Source organism: Papio anubis, chromosome 14, assembly GCF_008728515.1.
Source record: "Papio anubis isolate 15944 chromosome 14, Panubis1.0, whole genome shotgun sequence".
Taxonomy (NCBI): domain Eukaryota; kingdom Metazoa; phylum Chordata; class Mammalia; order Primates; family Cercopithecidae; genus Papio; species Papio anubis.
In genome coordinates this window covers 47101291-47119951 of record NC_044989.1, presented here as the reverse complement: position 1 = coordinate 47119951, position 18661 = coordinate 47101291, and the positions used below count along the sequence as shown (strand labels likewise).

Here is an 18661-nt window from a genome sequence, read left to right as displayed (position 1 = left end):
TCAGCCTGAGGTGAGACCTGCAGGAGAATGGAAGTCCCTGGATAGGCTGGGACGAGGAGTCAGGAAAAGTCTTCCATTATGAGTGGGATAAGCCATTACGGCTTATAATGGAAAAGTCTTCCATTATGAGTAGGATAAGCCATTATGAGCCGCATTATGTGCAGCTCCTGGCCAGGGTGGGCTCTGCCTTTGAGGACAATCACAGTGCCCCAAAAGGGAACCCTGTGCAGAGAAGGCTAGGGTAGGTGGAAGGCCGGACGGCCACAGGGAATGCTCCTGTCTCCTTTGAGGAGGGCTGGAGCTAGAGCCCCACACCTGCTACACTTTCAAAGTCAGCAACCCACAGCCAGGCCAAGGTTCTAGAATCCTGCCGGCATGCCTTTGCTGGCCGTAGGCTGTGTGGGAGTGGGGTCTTGGGGTTACCCAAAGAACTCATTGGCTGTGGAGTTGGGGGTGTGGGGATGGAAGGTGGAGAGAGGGAAGCCACCTGGCTTAGCCAGACCTGACTCATGTTTTCCTTGGCTAGAGCTGGGATGCCTTTCAAGGTTTCTGTCCCAAGATAGCATGACTGAGCTGGGCAGCGGCTGGATGCTGTATTTCACTGCTTGTCCAGGCTGAGAGGGGAACCAAAGATGGTCCCAGAATGTGCGTGGCATGAAGGTCTCCCTTGGCGCTCGAGATCCCAGCAGGAGCTATTAGATTGCCTTTGGAGGTGGGAGTTCAATGGGATAGGAGTTGGATGGGGATCTGACCCAGGACCCCCAAACAGCCCTCACTTTTATGAGGGCCCTGGGATGCAGAGAAGCAGGCCAGTCTGGTTCTTTTTCAGGGATCGGAGGAAGCCCGGAAGTGACCTTGAGACCACTCTCAGGAGGCCCTGTCAGAAGAGCCCCTCCCTCTCTGCATAAAGGTAGCACTGGTTTTACTGTTGTGGTTACTGTTATATGGCTTCCCTGAAAACACCCAGACAGGTTTAAGAGCACAGCTCACCCCAATTCCCCCATGCAAGTCATCTGTACCTAACCGAGCCACTCTGTGTTTGCTTTGAGGGATACCTGGTTGCTTTTTCTGAAATCCCTTCTCCAGGAAACTGGTCCCAGCTCAAATGCCAGCTCGTTCCAGGAAGACTAATACAGCAAGTTATTTTTTTCTATAGATATTTACTGAGTGCCGCAAAGCCACGTGCCAGACCTCATCTAGGGACCAGGGCGTAGCAGTGAACAGCGCTTCATGAAACTCCATCCCATTCTCCCTTTCTGGGTATAAATAAAGGAGTCCTCAGGGGGTGGGATGGTACCTGCAAGGAGGCTGCTCAGGGAGCACGTGTTCTGACCAGTGAACAACTGGCTGGACCAAGGGGTCAGGCTCTGGTGGTGGCTTTGGACCCTGACTCAGCACTGTGTCAAAGCAACGGCGAGAGGTCCCCTGCCTGCGTGTTCATCGGCGGCAGGGTCTGGATGCCTCCGCCTGCTCTCAGCAAGGAGCCCGCTTCCCTCCCTGGGCCCAGCTCCAGTTCTCAGACTTTCTCCGTCTGCTTCTTATCTCTGTCTCCAGTGTTTAGAAAATGTCATCTTGAGCAGTCAGGGCTGTGAACAGCCGTGGAAACAAGGAGAGGCTTGCAGCAAGGGAACAGGGGTCCTACCAGGGCCCGGCTTAGAGCACAAAGCTGGTCAGAGCTGGAGGGGCCCTTGGAGACCAGCCTCTCCTGCCAGACACCTGCCTGTTCCCTCCCCGACCCCCACCTCACCGTGGGGAATTGGAGATTTGCAGTTTTGAAAGGTGGGGGAGAGAATGAGACTTTTTCTCCATCCCCAAACTTCCTCCCACCAGCACTAACTCAAGGGATATCCATTCTGTTTTACTTGATCGGAACAAGAAGACCGATTGGATCTGCTTAGGAAGACAAACCTCCCAGGGGCACGCTGTTCAGTCCACTCCTGCTGGGGACAGAAGACCTGCAGGCAGCCCTGGCTCTGAGACTTGCCCTTTCTCGGGGCAGCACAGGTTTCAAAGAAGGGGTGCCCTGGGGTGAGGGACAGAGACCCCCAACCTGCTTTCCCTAACATTCCAGGAGAACCCAAATCACCGGCTCTTCCAGTCTCTTGGCCACTTTCCAGTTCCCATGAGGATTAAAAGGAAGAAGTGGACTTTAACTCCAGCGATGGGACTGTGGATAGACTGAGGGTGGGAGTGCCCTGAGACCCACGGAGTCCGCCAGCTGGTTAGTCATAGACAAACACCTCCCCCTTGACTTAGGTGTGTACCTAGTGGGGGCAGAGCCGAGAGATAGATGTTTTCTCCAAATCTTTCCAGCCTTATGACTCTTATAATTAGACCTGGAAAAACATCTTTTCCTTTCTTCGTTTTTTTTTTTTTTTTTTTAAGACCAGATTGTCTCAAACACAAAGTGATCATTTGGGCCTTTGAAAAGCAAAAAAAAGAGAGAGATGACCTTTTGGAAACAATGCTTTATTTCCACATTCTGCTCCCCTACCCGCTGCCTTCATGCCCTTCTCCCCCTCTCCCCCACGGCCCCCGAAAATGCCCTGCTGCTGTGGCTCTGACTCAAGAGGAGATGGAAGATGACACCCCTGGGTTTCAAAGGCGTTTCCAACAAGGGCTCAGTTTCTTGCAAAGCCTCTGAGAAAACCTTGGCCAGTCTCCTGGCTCCCCACTGCTAGCCTCGAAACTGAGGCTGCTCTGCCTGTCAGGAAGCCTATAAATCCCCAAGTCCGCAAGAAGCTGCACTCTGGAGCTCTCCCCATTGCCATTGCTCAGACACCTGGCTGCAGGCCCTGGGCCGACTTCAACCAGTCTAGAAGCTGGTGTAAATAAGCACATTTATCTCAGACAGACCTCATTTTCTGACGAAGTGGATCCCCTCGGGGACACTAGCAATCAAAAAGTCAGTTGTTCCCTATGGGACCACAGCTCTTCCCCACTTGACAGCTGATATTTAATTGATGGCTGCTGTCCTCCATAAGAATATCACATGCTGTTCTTAGAGTTCCAGCAAAATGATAACTCCTTTGTCCCCAAGGCAGGGGAGCAGTGGCTCTCCACATATCTATCTAACCTGGGGTAAATATATATTAGGGTAACTGCCTATATATCATTGATCAAACATTCCAATATGCTGCTGCCCTTCTTGAAACTAGAACCAAGCACAGTTTGCAGACAGGAGTTCCTGGGAGTTGAGCAATCTGGGAGAGTTGTATTACTCAGAAATGTTTCAAGTCTGGGAGAAAAAAACAGGAATCTTAGTCTTAGAGAGAAAGATCTGGAAAAACATCAGCCTGGAAGCCTCAAAGATGTGAGACGTCAGCATTAGAAGGACAGAAGTCAGCAGTCGGGGTGGAATTCAGAGCCTCACCAAGGCCATCATGCAGCAAGATGTGGGGCAGACAGAGCTAGGTAGCTCCTCGGACGCTGAGCAGAGTGGCAGGCAGAAGGGAGCAGGAACATCCTAGGAAGGCCCAGGCTGCTCTGGGGAGCTCTGACAGAGAGGGGCTGTCCGACAGCCTGGCTGCCCAGATGCCTATGTTTCAGCCTAGTCCCACTCCTCAGTGGCTATCTGACCTCAGGCGAGTCCCTTGGTCTCTGTGCTTACTTCCTTACCTGTGGCAGGAGATGGAGATGCTCAAGTAAATGACAGAAACACGAAGGTCATGAACAATACACAAGGCAGGAGCCAACCGAGAAGGGCCGGGACCACCAGCCAAGTCTCACCAGCTGAGTTCCATCTCAGGCCCTGGAGGGAGCAGCATTTACAACCACAAAGCAGCATAAACGTGGCCAGCCAGAGGCCTTCTGCCCCTGGGGTGGGTCTCAGGAGCTCTTGCTGTACTGATGTTGCCCTAAGAGATCCTGGCTGGGCCTCTCCCCCTCGCCCCACTCCTTCCTGCTCGTGTGTTTGGGATTAACATTCATCCCTTGAACTTTTTCATTTTTCTACTGAGATGGAAACTTGGCCAGTGACCAGGCCTGGTTGTGCTCACAGTACGGCTGGGCTCAAGCCAAACTCACGGTAATTGTAATCATATGCGAGGTGCCGGCTCACTGGGCGCCAGGGCTGGGGGAGGCGCAGGGTTGCCAGGCAGTGAGAAGGTGAGGGAAGGGCGCTGGGCTGGGCGCCAGGCCCTGAGCCAGTGTGCAGACGGTATGGCCTTGGACTCCTGCCCTCACCTCTGTGAGCCTTGATTTCCTTGTTAATAAAATAAAGGGATTGGCTTATAGGAACTCTAAGGCCCCTGTCCATGCTGTGGGAATTCAGGATATTGTGGGATTTGGACCAGATCTCATGTACTGCCTTTAATTCCTACAACTCCGGCCTGGCCTTTCCTATCCACATAGAGGGACCGTGACCAGAGTGTCACGTAGGAGGGTTCCAGGTTCCCACCCCTGCCCTCCCTCATCAACCTACCTGCTTTCTCACAGGATACAGAGCAAGGAGGAGCACTCCGAGTCAGCAGGAACTGCAAGTGTCACTGTCCCAGGAAGGCAAGCACGGGAGTAGCAGAAGGACTAGGATACCAAGGTGAGATGGGGATGCTTTGAGAAGAGTCTGGAAGGGAGAGGCCGAAGATTATCCAAGACAGCCTTCACCAGCTACCCTGGGGTTCAAGGGCAAACCTAATTCCCATTCCCCATGAGCCCAGGGCTGGGGCTACCCTTCTGCTTGAGTCCACCCACTCTCCAGGGGACCACTGCTCTGCATTGCTGGGGCAGCCCAAAGAATTCTTCACTCCGTGGGTTTCTATGTCTTCTGTTCACACTGCAATCTCAAAAGCCTGAGAATAAAGAACAGGCAAAGGGCTGTGAACGGTCGTTACCTGGCTAATTGCTATTGCCCAAGAGTAAGGGTAACCTTGTAAAGCACCGTCTGAGGAGAGATTATGAGAAGTTTCTCCAACTTTCCAGAACCCTTGGAGTTTCTCTCTCCTCTCTCCCTTTCTACTTCAAATAAGTCTGCTCGCCTCTTCCTTTGTCCATCTCCATCATGTCCTCCCCTGCTGCTTTTCTCTTTCCTCTTATGCCTGCTTCTCCCTATCTATTAAGAGAAGCAGAGTAGAATGATCTAGCAGAAAGAGAATGGCTTGGGAGTCAGGCAACCTTGACCTCTTTAGCCTCAGGCTTCTAATCTATGAAACTGGGAAAATGACAGTCTAACATCAGCACTGCCGAGAAGATTGAACAGGATGTTTCCCCCACATCATTTTACGTAGCTTCTTTATCTGTGCCAGTGTGTCAGTCAGAGTTTGGTTATAATACTGGAAGCTGCTCTAGATATTCCAAATACACAGGGTTTTCATACAAGGGATTTAGAGGCATTCATAATAGACGGAAGGGCTGAATTAGGGAAGATCAGGGAAGCCACTGTCAGACCTCACAGAATCAGGAAGTGCCAGATTGCAGAGAAGGCATGGAGATCATTTCAATTGCCTGTAGCACCAAAGCAGAAAGCAGACAGCGTGCAGGAGCTTGTCTGAAAGCTGCCGTCTACCACGCATCTGCCCAGGCCAGTTCAGAGAAGGACTTTCTCTCTCCTTCAGCTTCTGACGCTTGTGCAAGTGCATCTTACTGCCAGAATCTAACTTAGAACCATGCTGGAAAGGAATGCTGGGGAATAAAGATCCCTGGATTTCCCTACCCCGGGAGACAGAGGACAGGCAGAGGGGAAGTGGAGGCCTGCTGAGCCTGGCAGCATCCCCCGTCATCAGGGCATAGTCTCCTGGTCCACTCAACCCAATGGCCCTTCCCACTTCCTCAGCTGCATTTGGCAGGAACAAAGGGTTCATATGCCATTGTGTTCTGGGAAGACGGGTAAGGGCATAGGAAAAGAGAAGAAATAGAAGAGTTATTTTACCACTTGTGGAGATGTGAAAAAAGGCAGTTAAAAAATAGTTGTCTTTCCAGAGGGCACACCATGAAGTCCTAGACATATGGGATGTCAGGAGCAAGCAGCTGGCTGCAGAAGTACCCCGGGCAGGTCCTCTTCTGTGCCCGCTCTCTCCATATCTGCAAAATGAAGGAGCTAAACTCTAAGGTCCCTTTCGGGGCTAAGCTCCCGTGACTCTGACCAGTGAGACAGAAAGATGATGTGCTTGGCATCCAGATGTGATGTTTCAGGTCCCCTCTCCCTCTCCCCTGGGTTCTTCTCTCAGCCTATACAAATACTCAGGTTTTCGCACCCTTTCAAGACAAACAACCAAACACAGCAACGCCTCCTGATGAGAGAGGGGATCTTATAATCCTCTCCTCAACTGCTGCTCCATCCTGCTCCTTCTTTTTACTTCCAAACCTCTTGAAAGACTTGTGCATGCGCACACTCAAGAGGAGACTGGTGTTCGAGCCCTCTTGGATTGCAGGTCTCAGGCCTTAGACGGGAAGAGCTGAAGAATTCGTCCACTGGCAGGTGAATAAAGTCAGTGCTGATGTCACCTGTATGGCTACTCAGCCTTCTGGAAGAAATTGCCTGACCGTGGGGTCCTGTGGCCCAAGAGGCTGGATTTTGAGCAACGTATTCGTTTTCTAGGGCTCGTGTCACAAATTACCACAAACTTGTTGGCTTCAAGCAACAAAAGTTAACAACAAAGAAAACAAACAACCTAATTCAACAATGGACAAAGGAACTTGAATAGACATTTCTCCAAGGAAGATACACAAACGGCCAATAAGCGCATGAAAATAGGCTCAGTATCATCAGTCATCAGAGAAATGAAAATCAGAAGCACAATGAGATACCACCTTCCACCTCCTAAGATGGCCATAAAAACAAAAACAATGCAAAACAAAAAATTGAGAAATAACAGGTGTCGGCAAGAATGTGCAGAAACTGGATCCCTTGCACATTGCTGGTGGGAATGTAAAATGGTGCTGCTGCTTGGAAAATGGTTGGGCAGTTCTTCAAAATGTTAAACATACAATTACCATAAGATCCGGCAATTCCATTCCTAGGTATATAAGCAAAAGAACTGAGAGTTGGGACTCAAACAGATACCTGTAAACTAATGTTTATAGCAGTATTATTCACAGCAGCCAAAAAGTAGAAACAATCCAAGTGCTCATCACCAGATGAATGGATAACCCAAATGTGGTATATATATACAGTGGAATACTATTGACCAATTTAAAGGAATGGAATTTTGATATATGCCATGACATGGATGGATCTCGAAAACAATATGCTTAGTGAAATGAACCGGACACAGAAGAACAAGTATCGTATGATTCCACTTACATGAGGTAGCTAGAGTAGTCAAATTCATAGAGACACAGAACAGAATAAAGTTTGCCAGGAGACAGGGAGAAGACAGAAGGGAGAGTGTTGTTTAATGGCTAAAATTTATGTTGCACATGATAAAAAAAAAAAATGGTGGCCGGGCGCAGTGGCTCACATCTGTAATCCCAGCAATTTGGGAGGCTGAGGCAGGTAAATCACCTGAGGCCAGGAGTTCGAGACCATCTTGGCCAACATAGCAAAATCCTGTCTCTACTAAAAATACAAAAATTAGCCTGGCATGGCAGCACATGCCTGTAATCCCAGCTACTCAGGAAGCTGAGACATGACAATCTTGAACCTGGGAGGTAGAGGTTGCAGTGAGCCGAGATGGTGCCACTGCCCTCCAGCCTGAGTGACAGAGCAAGACTCGGTCTCAAAATAATAATAATAATGTAATAAAAATAAAAAGAATAAAGAAAAAGATAATGATGATAACATAGCCTTGTTCATGTAATTAATGTTACCGAATTTTGCACTTACAAATGGTAAATATGACATAATGTTATGTATTTTTCACTACAAGAAATGTTAAAGCAAAACAAAACAAACATAAATGTATCCTGTCACAGTTCTGGAAGCCAGAAGTCTGAAATGGCAGGATTGGCCAGGCAGTGCTCCTCTGAAGGCTGTGGAGGAGAATCCTTCCTCGCCTCTTCCGGTCTCCCGTGGCTCCAGGCATTCTTCAGCTTGCGGCTGCATCATTCCAACCTCTGCCTCCGATGACATGGCCTTCTTCTGTGTCTGTCTTCTCCTCTGTGTGTCTCTCATAAGGACACTTGCTATCAGAATTAGGGTCCACCCTAATAATCCAGGATGATGCCATTTCAAGATTCTTAATTATATCTGCAAAGACCTTTTCCCCCAAAAAGGCCACATTCACAGGTTTTGAGGATTAGTATGTGGACATATCTTTTGGGAGGATCATTATTCAACCTATTGCAGTTCCCTCTCCACACACACACCTCTCCGGGTGACTGGATGGGATGTGAGCCTCTAAGCTCAGGGCAGCTCATCCATAGCATGGCCAGCTTCCTGTGATGTGGTGTAGACCGAGTGCAGGAGCTGGGTTGATCAAGCTCATTCTTTCTGAAACGGGAGGTGGGAAACATGGAGAGCCTGAGCCAGTTTGCAGCAGGGCCAGAAGGTGAAATGTGCTTTCCATGTGTGTCCAGTGCAAGCAGAAATTGCGAGGGAGCCGGTGCTGGACGTAAATAGAGGAAACCAATGAGCAGAGAGGAGAGTGAGGAGACACACAGTGAGGAAAGAGATGTCACAAGGGAGATCTTGAAGCCCACCGGAGAGACAGGCTGCTCCCAGGGATGGCTTTGGTTGCTGGCAGCCCTTCAGGTACATGGGAGGGCCACGTGTACCTTCAAAAGTTCCCTGAGACTTTTGATTCCACTTTTGAGTGACTGACTTTTGAGACACTCGCAAAGTCTTTTTGTTGGGGCCACTAGATCCTGATCAGAACAAGGGCAGACAGACATGCCTTGTTCTATATAAAGGTGCCTCAGCCTGAGGTTACCGTGGAAGACCCTTTATGAAGATGGCCTCAATAATTCCTCCTGTATAATGTGCCCCTTTCAATGTGACTTTGCTGCTCTTCCCATCTAGCAGTGAAGTTATTTGTCCTGCCCTTGAATACGAACTTGGCAAGGCGATTTATTTTGGCCGAGGGAATATTAGCAAAGGTGATGCAAATAGAGGTTTGAAAGTACTTGTTCATGGGGTTTGTCCTCTCCTTGGCTGTGGTTAGAATGTAGAGACCATGATGTGAATGAGCCTGAGCTAGCCTGTTGGAGAGACCACATGGAGAACTGAGGCCTTAAGCTGGTCAACTGCCAGAAATGTGAAGACATCTTTGACCAGGCAGCCCTAGTCAAACCACCAGATAACTACAGCTGCATGAATGACCCCAGGCAAGACCAGCAGGAGACCCACCAGCTGAGCCCAGCCAAATTGCCGACCTACAAAACTGCAAGCCAGTAAAATTGTTGCTTCAATCCACTACATTTTGGGATGGTTTGCTGTAGGGTGGTAGATGTGTTCTATAGTTCTCACCTAGCCAAGCCCCCAGCACCCCTAAGTGCAAAGCCAGGCTGTAGAGGCAGCTAGCAGGGGTGTGTGGCAGAAGCTATAGTTTGCCGTGAGTCGTCTCTCGTTTGTCTTTTTAGTAATAGCACAAGTCTACCCAGCTAGAGACTATATTTTCTAGACTTCCTTCAGCTAAGTGTGACCACATTTTTACCAATGGAATAGAATGAAAGTGATATATGCAACTTCTGTGCTGTTTATTTATTTATTTATTTATTTATTTATTTAGACAGAGTCTCGCTCTGGCCTGTGTTGCTTCTTTAAAAGGAACTTGCTTGCCCTAGACTTCCTCTTCCTGCAGGCTGGAATGCAGAGCTGGTGCCAGCAAGGGTGGAGCTCTGTGACAACCTCTATGATAGGGCTACTCAAAGTCTGGTTCACGGAACTGGCGACTTGATACAGTCAATGAGAAGGTGAGTACAGAAATCAAGATGAAGTGTTTACAAACTTTCATAACAAATTGACAAACTAATATTAGGCCTATTGACTATAACAGTAGAAAAAAAAATGGGATTTTAAAACCGTGTTTGGGCTGGGCGTGGTGGCTCACACCTGTAATCCCAGCACTTTAGGAGGCCAAGGCAGGTGGGTTGCTTGAGCTCGGGAGTTTGAGACTAACCTGGGCAACATGGTGAAACCCCGTTTCTACAAAAAAAAAAAAAAAAACCAAAAAACGAAAACATTAACCGGGCATGGTGGTGTATGCCTGTAGTCCCAGCTACTCGAGAGGCTGAGGTGGGAGGATCACTTGAGCCTAGGAAGTTGAGGCTGCAATGAGCTGTGATGGTGCCACTACACTCCCTGGGTGACAGAGTGAGGCCCCGTCTCAAAAAATAAACAAATAAGTAAATAAATAAACTGTGTTGGGGTTTTTTTTTTTTTTAAGTTTTAAGTGTATTCCACAGAAGTACTATTACTTTATAGCAAATTGGGCAAAAAAAATCTGGCTTTTCCTCTAGATAGCCTGAAAAGCACTGCTCTAGGGGATGGTGAAGTAACAAGTCACCCTGGAACTTAGAAGTGACTTGAGCCTTGCCAGGATACCGTCTTTTGGCCTGTCATTTTCAGTATACCACCTTTCTGCATACCACCTTTTTCCACAAGGCAGGACGTCTAGCAGCATGAAGGTCTACAGTCTGTCCTTCCAGCCTTACACCCGAAAAGGAAAGAGGCCTTCTCTCCTTAGCTCTATTTAGAACAATTTCTGGGAAGTCTGTGGCTAGTCTGGCTCAGGTCAGATTGCCAACCTCACAACCCATCACTGGGACAGGAAGGAAGGATCATGAAAGATGAGGTCTCCCCAGGAGTTCAAGACCAGCCTGGGCGACATGGTGAGCACCTGTCTCCATTAAAAAAAAAAAAAAAGATGGAGGCTCCCATTGGACCACACAGCTGAGGGTAGGAGCAGCTCCACAAGGGGGTGGTGACTGCTCCCAGGAGAAGGAAAGTACAGGGCAGATGAGAGATAAGTGTCCACCACAGGGAGTTCCCTGCTTTCTCCCAACTTCTTTATCTTGTTCCCCAGCCTCCTACAAAACCTTTCTACCAGGAACAGCCTTCCAGCTCCTAAACCAGGGGATGGGGAAAAGAGAGGGCAGCAGAGGCAACAGCACATGCAAAGGGCCGGAGGGGAGACGGGTCACACTACTTTTGTGAATGGAAAGCAGCTCAGGATGGCTGGTGTGTTCCAAATCCGGGAGCAGGAAGATGTGGGGCTAAAGACCAATTCTGAAGGGGGGTGGCAGGGAGTCCCCAACTGGCTATAACTTAAACAGAGGACCCTGCCTGCTATGTAGAGGACTGATGGGGGGCCAGGCTGGCAGCGAGAGACCAGTTAGGAGGCTGTTGGAGTCATCCAAGTGACAGATGATGGTGGCTGAAGAGTGAGTGATGTGGGGGAACAAGACAAGTGCATTCAAGAAACATCTGGAAGGAATAATGGGCAGGATTTGGAGATGAGCTTGCAGTGGGGGATATGGGAGAGGGAAGAGTCCTGAGTGACTCTTGGGGATGCCCATGCCGCTCACGAGGAGAGGGGAAACAGACAGACAGGTACGGATGGGGAAAAATGAGGCTGGCTTCCATCGTGGACAAGCTGGGTTTGGAGGTGCCAATGGAACATTCAGATTATCTTTGTTTTTTGCATACACCATTCCAGGAGCCTCTTGCCTGGCTGTGCACCATTTATTTTTTTCTTTTTAAGTTAAATTAATCTGACCTTCAGTGGTTTTCTACTTTCTATACACTTCCATCTAAGATCTTATCCTGGCACCTGAGGCCCTCTAAGATCTGATCCCCACCTCCTTCTTCTACCACATAGACTACTGCTTCTCTTGCCAGGCCTGTGTCCTGGCTGCATGGAACCACTGACTTTTCCCCGTTTGGAGTTCGCTCCTCCACACCTTTGGTCATATAGTTTTCCCATCTTGGAGTGCCCTCCTCTCACGGATGCACACACAAAATTCCATTCTTCCTTGAAAGTCCAGTTCATAAGCTACTTCCTCCATGAGGCAGTCCCTGACTCTTTATATGGGAAAAACCCCATGTATTTTAAATGATCACAGTATTTTATCTAAACCTTTGCCATCTCTCTCATGTCCTATCTGCATTATATATGTAAGCTTAGATGGTGATTGATGGGCTTGGTACTGGGGACATGGGTTATTTTGCTTGTTTAAGTGGCAGCTCTTCTGTTTTCCTTTGGGGAGTTTTCCTTTGGGGAGTTACCCTTTCTCCTGTGCTGAGCTCCTGTGCTTTAGACGGGGCTGACCCCACCGGCTCCCAGCGCAGCAAATCAGCACATTTCACTCCCTGGCTGCAGTGAGCAGTTCAAGGCTGGGCTCAGGACTCTTCAATCCAAGGTGAGCCCGGGCAGGACTTTGGAGGAAAAGGGCAGACGGAGGCTGTCAGCGGGGCTGTGCTAGGCAGGGATCCTTCCTTCCTCTTCCTAGCTTCTGTTGGCTGCTGGCAATCCTTGGCCTTCCCTGGCCTGTCCCCACATCACTCGGGTCTCTGCCTCTGTCATCACATGGCCTTCTCTCCTATCTCTTTGTGTCACTTCGTCTCTATGTCTTCAAGTCTCCCTCTCCATATAAGGACACTAGTCATTGGATACTGGGCCACCCTAATCCAGTATGACTTCATCTGAACTTGATTTCATCTCTGTAAAGACTCTGTTTCCAAATAAGGTCCCATTCACAGGTACTGGGAATTAGGACTTGAACATCTCCTTTTCGGAAAGACAATTCAACCCACAACAGACCCTGTCTACCCTGGGGCTCTCATCGGTCCCATGGGACACCTCCAGGCCTCCTCTCTCTCAGAAGACTCAACTTTCGGCTAAGCTCAGCACAGCCACCTCCCCTTCAGCTCATCCCTGAGCAGCTGGTCAGCCACGCCATCCCCAGCCCTTCAGATTTCTCAGGTGGAGGCCAGGTGCAGTGGTTCACACCTGTAATCCCAGCACTTTGGGAGGCTAAAGCAGGTGGATCACTTGAGGTCAGGAGTTCGAGACCAGCCTGACCAATATAGTGAAACCCCGTCTCCACTAAAAATACAAAAATTAGCCAGGCCGTGGTGGCACGCACCTGTAGTCCCAGCTACTCAGGAGGCTAAGACAGGAGAATTGCTTGAACCTGGGAGGCAGAGGTTGCAGTGAATCGAGATCACGCCACTGCACTCCAATTTGGGCGACAGAGCGAGACTCCGTCTCAAAAAAAAAAAAAAAAAAAAAATTTCTCAGGTGGAGGCCAGTCCACTGGGGCCCCAGAGTACAGGCATCCTGGCTCCTCTTTCAGAGACATTCTGATGAAGCCACCCTCATAGACTTACTGTGAGAGGCAGGTGCTTTCCACTGTCTTTCCTGCAAGAAGAGGAACATGGCATTCAGTAGGCAATTCCTTTCCCCCTTAATCTCCAACAACCTGACCCTCAGCCATAAGTAGGGCTGCAAGAGTTGTAAAAACCTAGGTTTTAAATATTTCCTTATAAAATTTGCATTTTGCTCCAATGGCTCTGGGAGCTGATACCCAGCATCTTAACATCTCCGTGGAAACTTCCGTTTTAACGTGATATTACACCCTCTCCTAAGGCCTGAGGAACTGGAGACCAAGCAGCCTTCACAGATGGCCTCCCTAGCTGGTCAGACCAGACCTTCCCCGGGAGAGAGAGGCCTCCGGAGCTCACCCTAAGCCCAGCTCTGCCTGCTCTGCGGACTCCCCTATAGCAGTAGAATGCTGTGTGGTGGGGAAGGAACCTCAGTGGACCCAGTGGATTGCTACTTCCTCATTCTGTGACCTTACACAAACCATTTATTTGGTTGAGCTTTGTTTTCCTCAGCATAAAATGGACATTAAAAAAAAATACAGTCCCAATCTCCCAGAGCCATTTTCAGCATTAAATGTGTACTTGTGACTCAAGTGGATGCAGCGAATATATTCAGCTCCCCGGTAACAAGTCTTAGTTGAAGCTTTCTGGCCAGCCCAGGGTGGGGGAAGGTATGGGGGTCTAATCCTTAGAGAGCTCACATCGAGTTGGGTGGATGACATGTGCAAGACTGAAAACAGAAATAACAACCGATATTGTGTAACAGCCACCGGGGAGATTCACAGGCTGGCCACGGAGCCCTAGGTACATTGGTGGCCCAATCTGACCTCTGTAGGGATTTGGAGGACGGGAATAATCCTGGTTTGGAATGGAGGTGGGCCTTAGGCAGGGCCCTGAGGAGAGTAAGATAAGCCGGGCAGAGGAGAGAGAAGGGCACCATCTCTCCCTGTGGCCTCCCTGCAAAGAAGGCCTGGACAAGTGTGAGTGGCGAATGGAATTACGCATTTGCTCCAGTTTAGGTTCATAAGTCAGCCGGCAAAATGATCCAGGGGCTGGTAGCACTTGGCCTTGGCTGCTCATTAGAATCAGCCGGGGAGTTTTAAGAACCACTGATGCCCAGGTCCTGCCCCATAGACTCCCGTGTAATTGGCGTGGGGTTTGGAAGAGCACCCCAGTGGATTCTAATGTGCAGCCAGGGTTGAGAACCGTTGTTACCCCTCACACCTCAGCAGTATGGCTTCTGTTTAAAAAAAAAAACAGTGCTAAGAGAGAAGGCAACTTTAATTTTAAATGTTAAATTGCCAGGGTGGGTTGGTGATGTCAGATTTCCCTGCCACCTTTGCCTGCCTCTAGCCGCTGCCCCCACATTTTCCCAGCTGCTCCAAAAAAGCCAAGCTCCTGCTCAAAACACTTTTTTCCCTTCTCTGAAAAGTCCTGTTCCCAGGAAATTCCTTCCTGACCCCCTCATGTCTCCTGTGGGAACACCTCGTTCTTAATGCTTCATTCTGCTTCTCAGGAGTGCCCTGATCCTCCAACATCATGCAGTTTTGCTCAAATGTCATCAGGTTGCAGAGAATTTTCTAGAAGGATCAGAGGGAGCCTTCTAAAGAGGCCACTGCAGCAGCAGAGGCCAAGTGGAAAGTATGCCGGACGGGGAGCCAGGATCCCCAGCCCAAGTGCTGACGCCGCCACTCATGGGCTCTCCACTCTGTGCCTTAACTTCCACATCTGTGAAATGGAGTGGCCCAGTGACCTCTGAGGTTCCTCCTCACCCTTGCTCTCTGAGACTTCAGAAACTGCTCCAAGCTGAACACAGCTGGGCCTGAGGCACGGTTCACCTCCCAGACTCTGCTTCCTGGGGCCTCAGCCAAGCCCCAGGCTTCCTGCCTGGTGAGCCACAGGCACAAGGGGCCTTCACAGAGTCTCTGCAGGGCTGTCCTGGGGAGCTGGGGGTGGGGAGGCAAAAAGCCTGTCAGAGCTAACACAGAGGCTTCGTCTGTGTCCAGAGCTGCGGAAGGAGTACACTGAGCAGCGCATAGGGACTCTACCTTGCCTCTCGATTTTTCCATGGCTTTTTCAGAACCTTTCATTTGCTCAAGTAACCCCTCAGCAGTAGAGACCAGTAAGGGCCATTAGCTCAATTTGACATATGAGGAGGCTGAGGTGCCGTGAGGAAAGCGATGCTGGAGGAGGCAGCATGTCAGCGCAGGTAAGAGCATCTGCTGCTCTACCACTTAGCCTTTCCCAGCCTCAGTTTCCTCATCTAAAGTTGCCGATACTCTGGACTGCTCTGGCAGGCCTGCCCATGCTCCTTAGAGAGGACAAGGAGGCCCAGGAACACCTTTGATCTTGGGGTGGGACCCAGGAGCCAAGTCAGTGCACAGGCAGGGCCCCGAGAGATCCATGATGGGTCAGGTACTTTTCTAGAACATTCCATACATTGTCTTGTATTATCTTCACAGCTGTCCTGTCAGTCAGGCATCCTTTGCACCATTCTTCAGAGGGACAACTGGAGTCTGAGTGTTCACACACAGCCAGGGTCCAAACTCGGTTTCCAAGTCATGTTCTTTCCACTACTCTGGGCCATCCTCCTTGGAGGTGGGTCCAGCGCTGGAGAGTTGAGGCAAGCTCTGATTCTGTGTTGTCTCCTTGTAGACAGATGGACAGCAGGTCTCAAACTCTTGCCCTCAAGTGACCCTCCCACCTTAACCTCTCAAAATTCTGGGATTTCAGGCTCAGGGCCCAGTCCAATGCAGGCAAGGAAACCAGAGAAGAGAAACTACTGAGTTTAAGAAACTTCTGCTTTGAGATCCTCTTCTTTCTTCAATCAGAAGGAATTTTTACCCAGAAATTTTACATGGATTAAAGTTATTAATACATACTTTTTAAAAACCAAGGCAAACTAAAAGAGAGACTTGAACAGTTACCAAATCTCTGGAGGGAGAATGTCTTTTATTAAACTTAGAAATGATTGAAGAGATCACAAAGAAAAATTAGCAGGTTTGACTACAGAGAAATGTAAATTTTCTGTATTAGAAAAAGACTGAAAAGGGGCAAGTGGGAAAAATATTTGCAGCATTTAAGGTAGATAAATTTAAAAATTATCTGCTTTTATTGATATTCTATTTCTTTCCTAAAATGTTTTGAGGAGGATATATTACATAAAGAGTCCATACAAACTGATAGTTACAAACAAAAAGCCTTATATGTATACAAATAAGCAAGGAGCATAATGAAGCAATTTACATAAAACAAGTTATAACTAGTAAATGGATTTACAGAAAAATGTGCAGCCTTCCTAATCACCAAAGAAATGCAAAGTTAAGTGGAAAGTTTAACTTGACACCCAGAACTCATGAAGATGTGATAAAATAGCTAGCCCCATACATTGCTGACCTGAGAAAATTGTTACAATTCTCAAGGAAAATAATATGGTGAAAGATATCAAGAACTATGAAAATATTTTTTATATTCAACGGTCATTTTAGAACTGGGAATTTATGCCAAAAATTCAACAATGTGAAAAGAGTTATGTGTACAAAAATCCTCACTGCAGTGATTTTTTGGGGTTTTTTTGTCTTTTTTTGTTTTTGAGATGGGGTCTCCCTCTGTTACCCAGGCTGGAGTGCAGAGGCGCCAACTCGGCTCACTGCAACCTCTGTCTCCCAGGTTCAAATGATCCTCCCACCTCAGCCCCCTTGCCTCCCAAGTAGCTGGGACTACAGGCACATGCCACCACGCCTGCTTAATTTTTTGTATTTTTAGCAGAGATGGGGTTTTGCCATGTTGGCCAGGCTGGTCTCAAACTCCTGAGCTCAAGAGATCTGCCCACCTTGGCCTCCCAAAATGCTGGGATTACAAGCATGAGCCACCATGCCCAGACTTCGTTGCAGCATTTTATTTTTTTTAAAGGGAAAAATTTTAAATGACCTAAATGTTCTAAAGTAGCGAAATGATTAACTGAAGTTTGTCCCATGCATTCAGTGGAATACAATATAGCCTTTTAAAAAGTGTATAAAAATGTATGGCAAATAAAAATGCCTGTGACAAAATGTTAACTTTAAAAAGCAGAATATGTAACTGCAATATTCAGAATATATAATTCATAGTATGAATATAATTATGTGAAAAAACACATGCATACAAATATGTGAAAGGCAGGCCTTCCGCCAATGTGTGCAAGGCCTGGGGTGGGGTATAAATGGAGACAACATGCCAAATGCCTAAATATTAAAAAGTAATAATTCAAGCTAACAAGCTGTCAAATCAAATATTTCACCTTCCTACCTTGTGATACATTAAGATATATATTGTAATCCCTAGGGTAGCCAGTAAGAAAATAACTCAACAATTATAGGGTAAAAATGAACAACAAAATTAAAATGGTTTACTAGAAGAATATAAGTTTAACATAAAAGAAAGCAATAAAGGAGCAACATAGAAACAAAACAGACATGAGACATGTAAAGAATAAAGAGCAAAATGATAGATATAAATCCAATAATATCAATAATTACTGTTATTGAGTGAATGTTTGTGTCCCCCACTGTAAATGTATATGTTAAAGCCCTAATTCCCAATATGATGGTATTTGGTGGTAGGGCCTTTGGAAGGTATTAGGTTTAGATAAGGTCACGGTGGTGGGGATGTGATGGGATTAGTATCCTTATAAGAATTGGAAAAGAGACCAGAGGTCTACATTTGAAGACACAGCAAGAAGGCAGCCTTCTGCAAGCCAGGACAAGAGCCCTCACCGGGAACTGAAATTTCTAGCACCTTGATCTTGGACTTCCCAGCCTCCAGAACTGTGAGAAATAAATGTCTATTGTTTAAGCCACTCAGTCTGTGGTGTTTTGTTATAGCAGCCCAAGCTAATCAAGACAACTACATTAAATTATAACAGCATTATTTATAATTACCCCAAACGCGAAATAACCTAAATGTCTGTCAAATAGTGAATGGATAAACGATGGAATACTAGTCAGCAATTTAAAAGGAACAAACTACTGATAGTTACTTCCATGTCAACAAACTTCAAAAACACTATGCTGAGTGAAGGAAGCCAGATGCAAAAGATGACATGTTATGTGATTTCACTGACACAACATGTCCAAAACAGACAAATCTACAGTGATTGGTGGGGACTGGCAGTGTAACAGGGATTGACTGCAAATGGCCACAAGGTATTATTGGGAGGTGATGGAAGTGTTCTATCTAAAATTGGATTATGGTGATTGTTATGGTGATGAACAACCCTGTACATTTACTAAAAATCATTGCACATTTAAAATGGATGAAATGTATGGTACATGAATTATGCCTCAATAAAACTGTTTTTAAATGCTAAAGTTAAAAAATATTGTGTGCTTATGATAACATCAAGAAATGAAAAGACAGCTCATTAACTCTTTAAAGTACACGCGTGTTTTTTTCTGTGATATGTGGTTCAGCTAGGTGCAT

The 18661-nt window shown here is 47.6% G+C and overlaps 1 protein-coding gene and 1 long non-coding RNA gene across 4 annotated transcripts in view; one reads left to right on the top strand and one right to left on the bottom strand.

Annotated features, from left to right (window-relative positions):
- The window catches only part of SOCS5 (suppressor of cytokine signaling 5), a 162859-nt gene that overhangs the window by 9852 nt on the left and 134346 nt on the right, over nucleotides 1-18661 (bottom strand). For 2 of the 3 annotated variants that reach the window (XR_001894083.3, XR_004178391.1), the window contains exon 2: nucleotides 4424-4564. The gene's annotated coding sequence lies outside the window, so the exon portion shown is untranslated. Of the gene's footprint in view, nucleotides 1-4423; nucleotides 4565-13207; nucleotides 16835-18661 lie in introns of those variants that run through there. The other variant, XR_636384.3, reaches the window with a different exon arrangement.
- Nucleotides 621-15714, top strand: LOC103876922. Its single transcript, XR_004178393.1, has 5 exons — nucleotides 621-712; nucleotides 830-910; nucleotides 4438-4537; nucleotides 9606-9789; nucleotides 15664-15714. It is a non-coding gene; the product is annotated as an uncharacterized LOC103876922 (long non-coding RNA).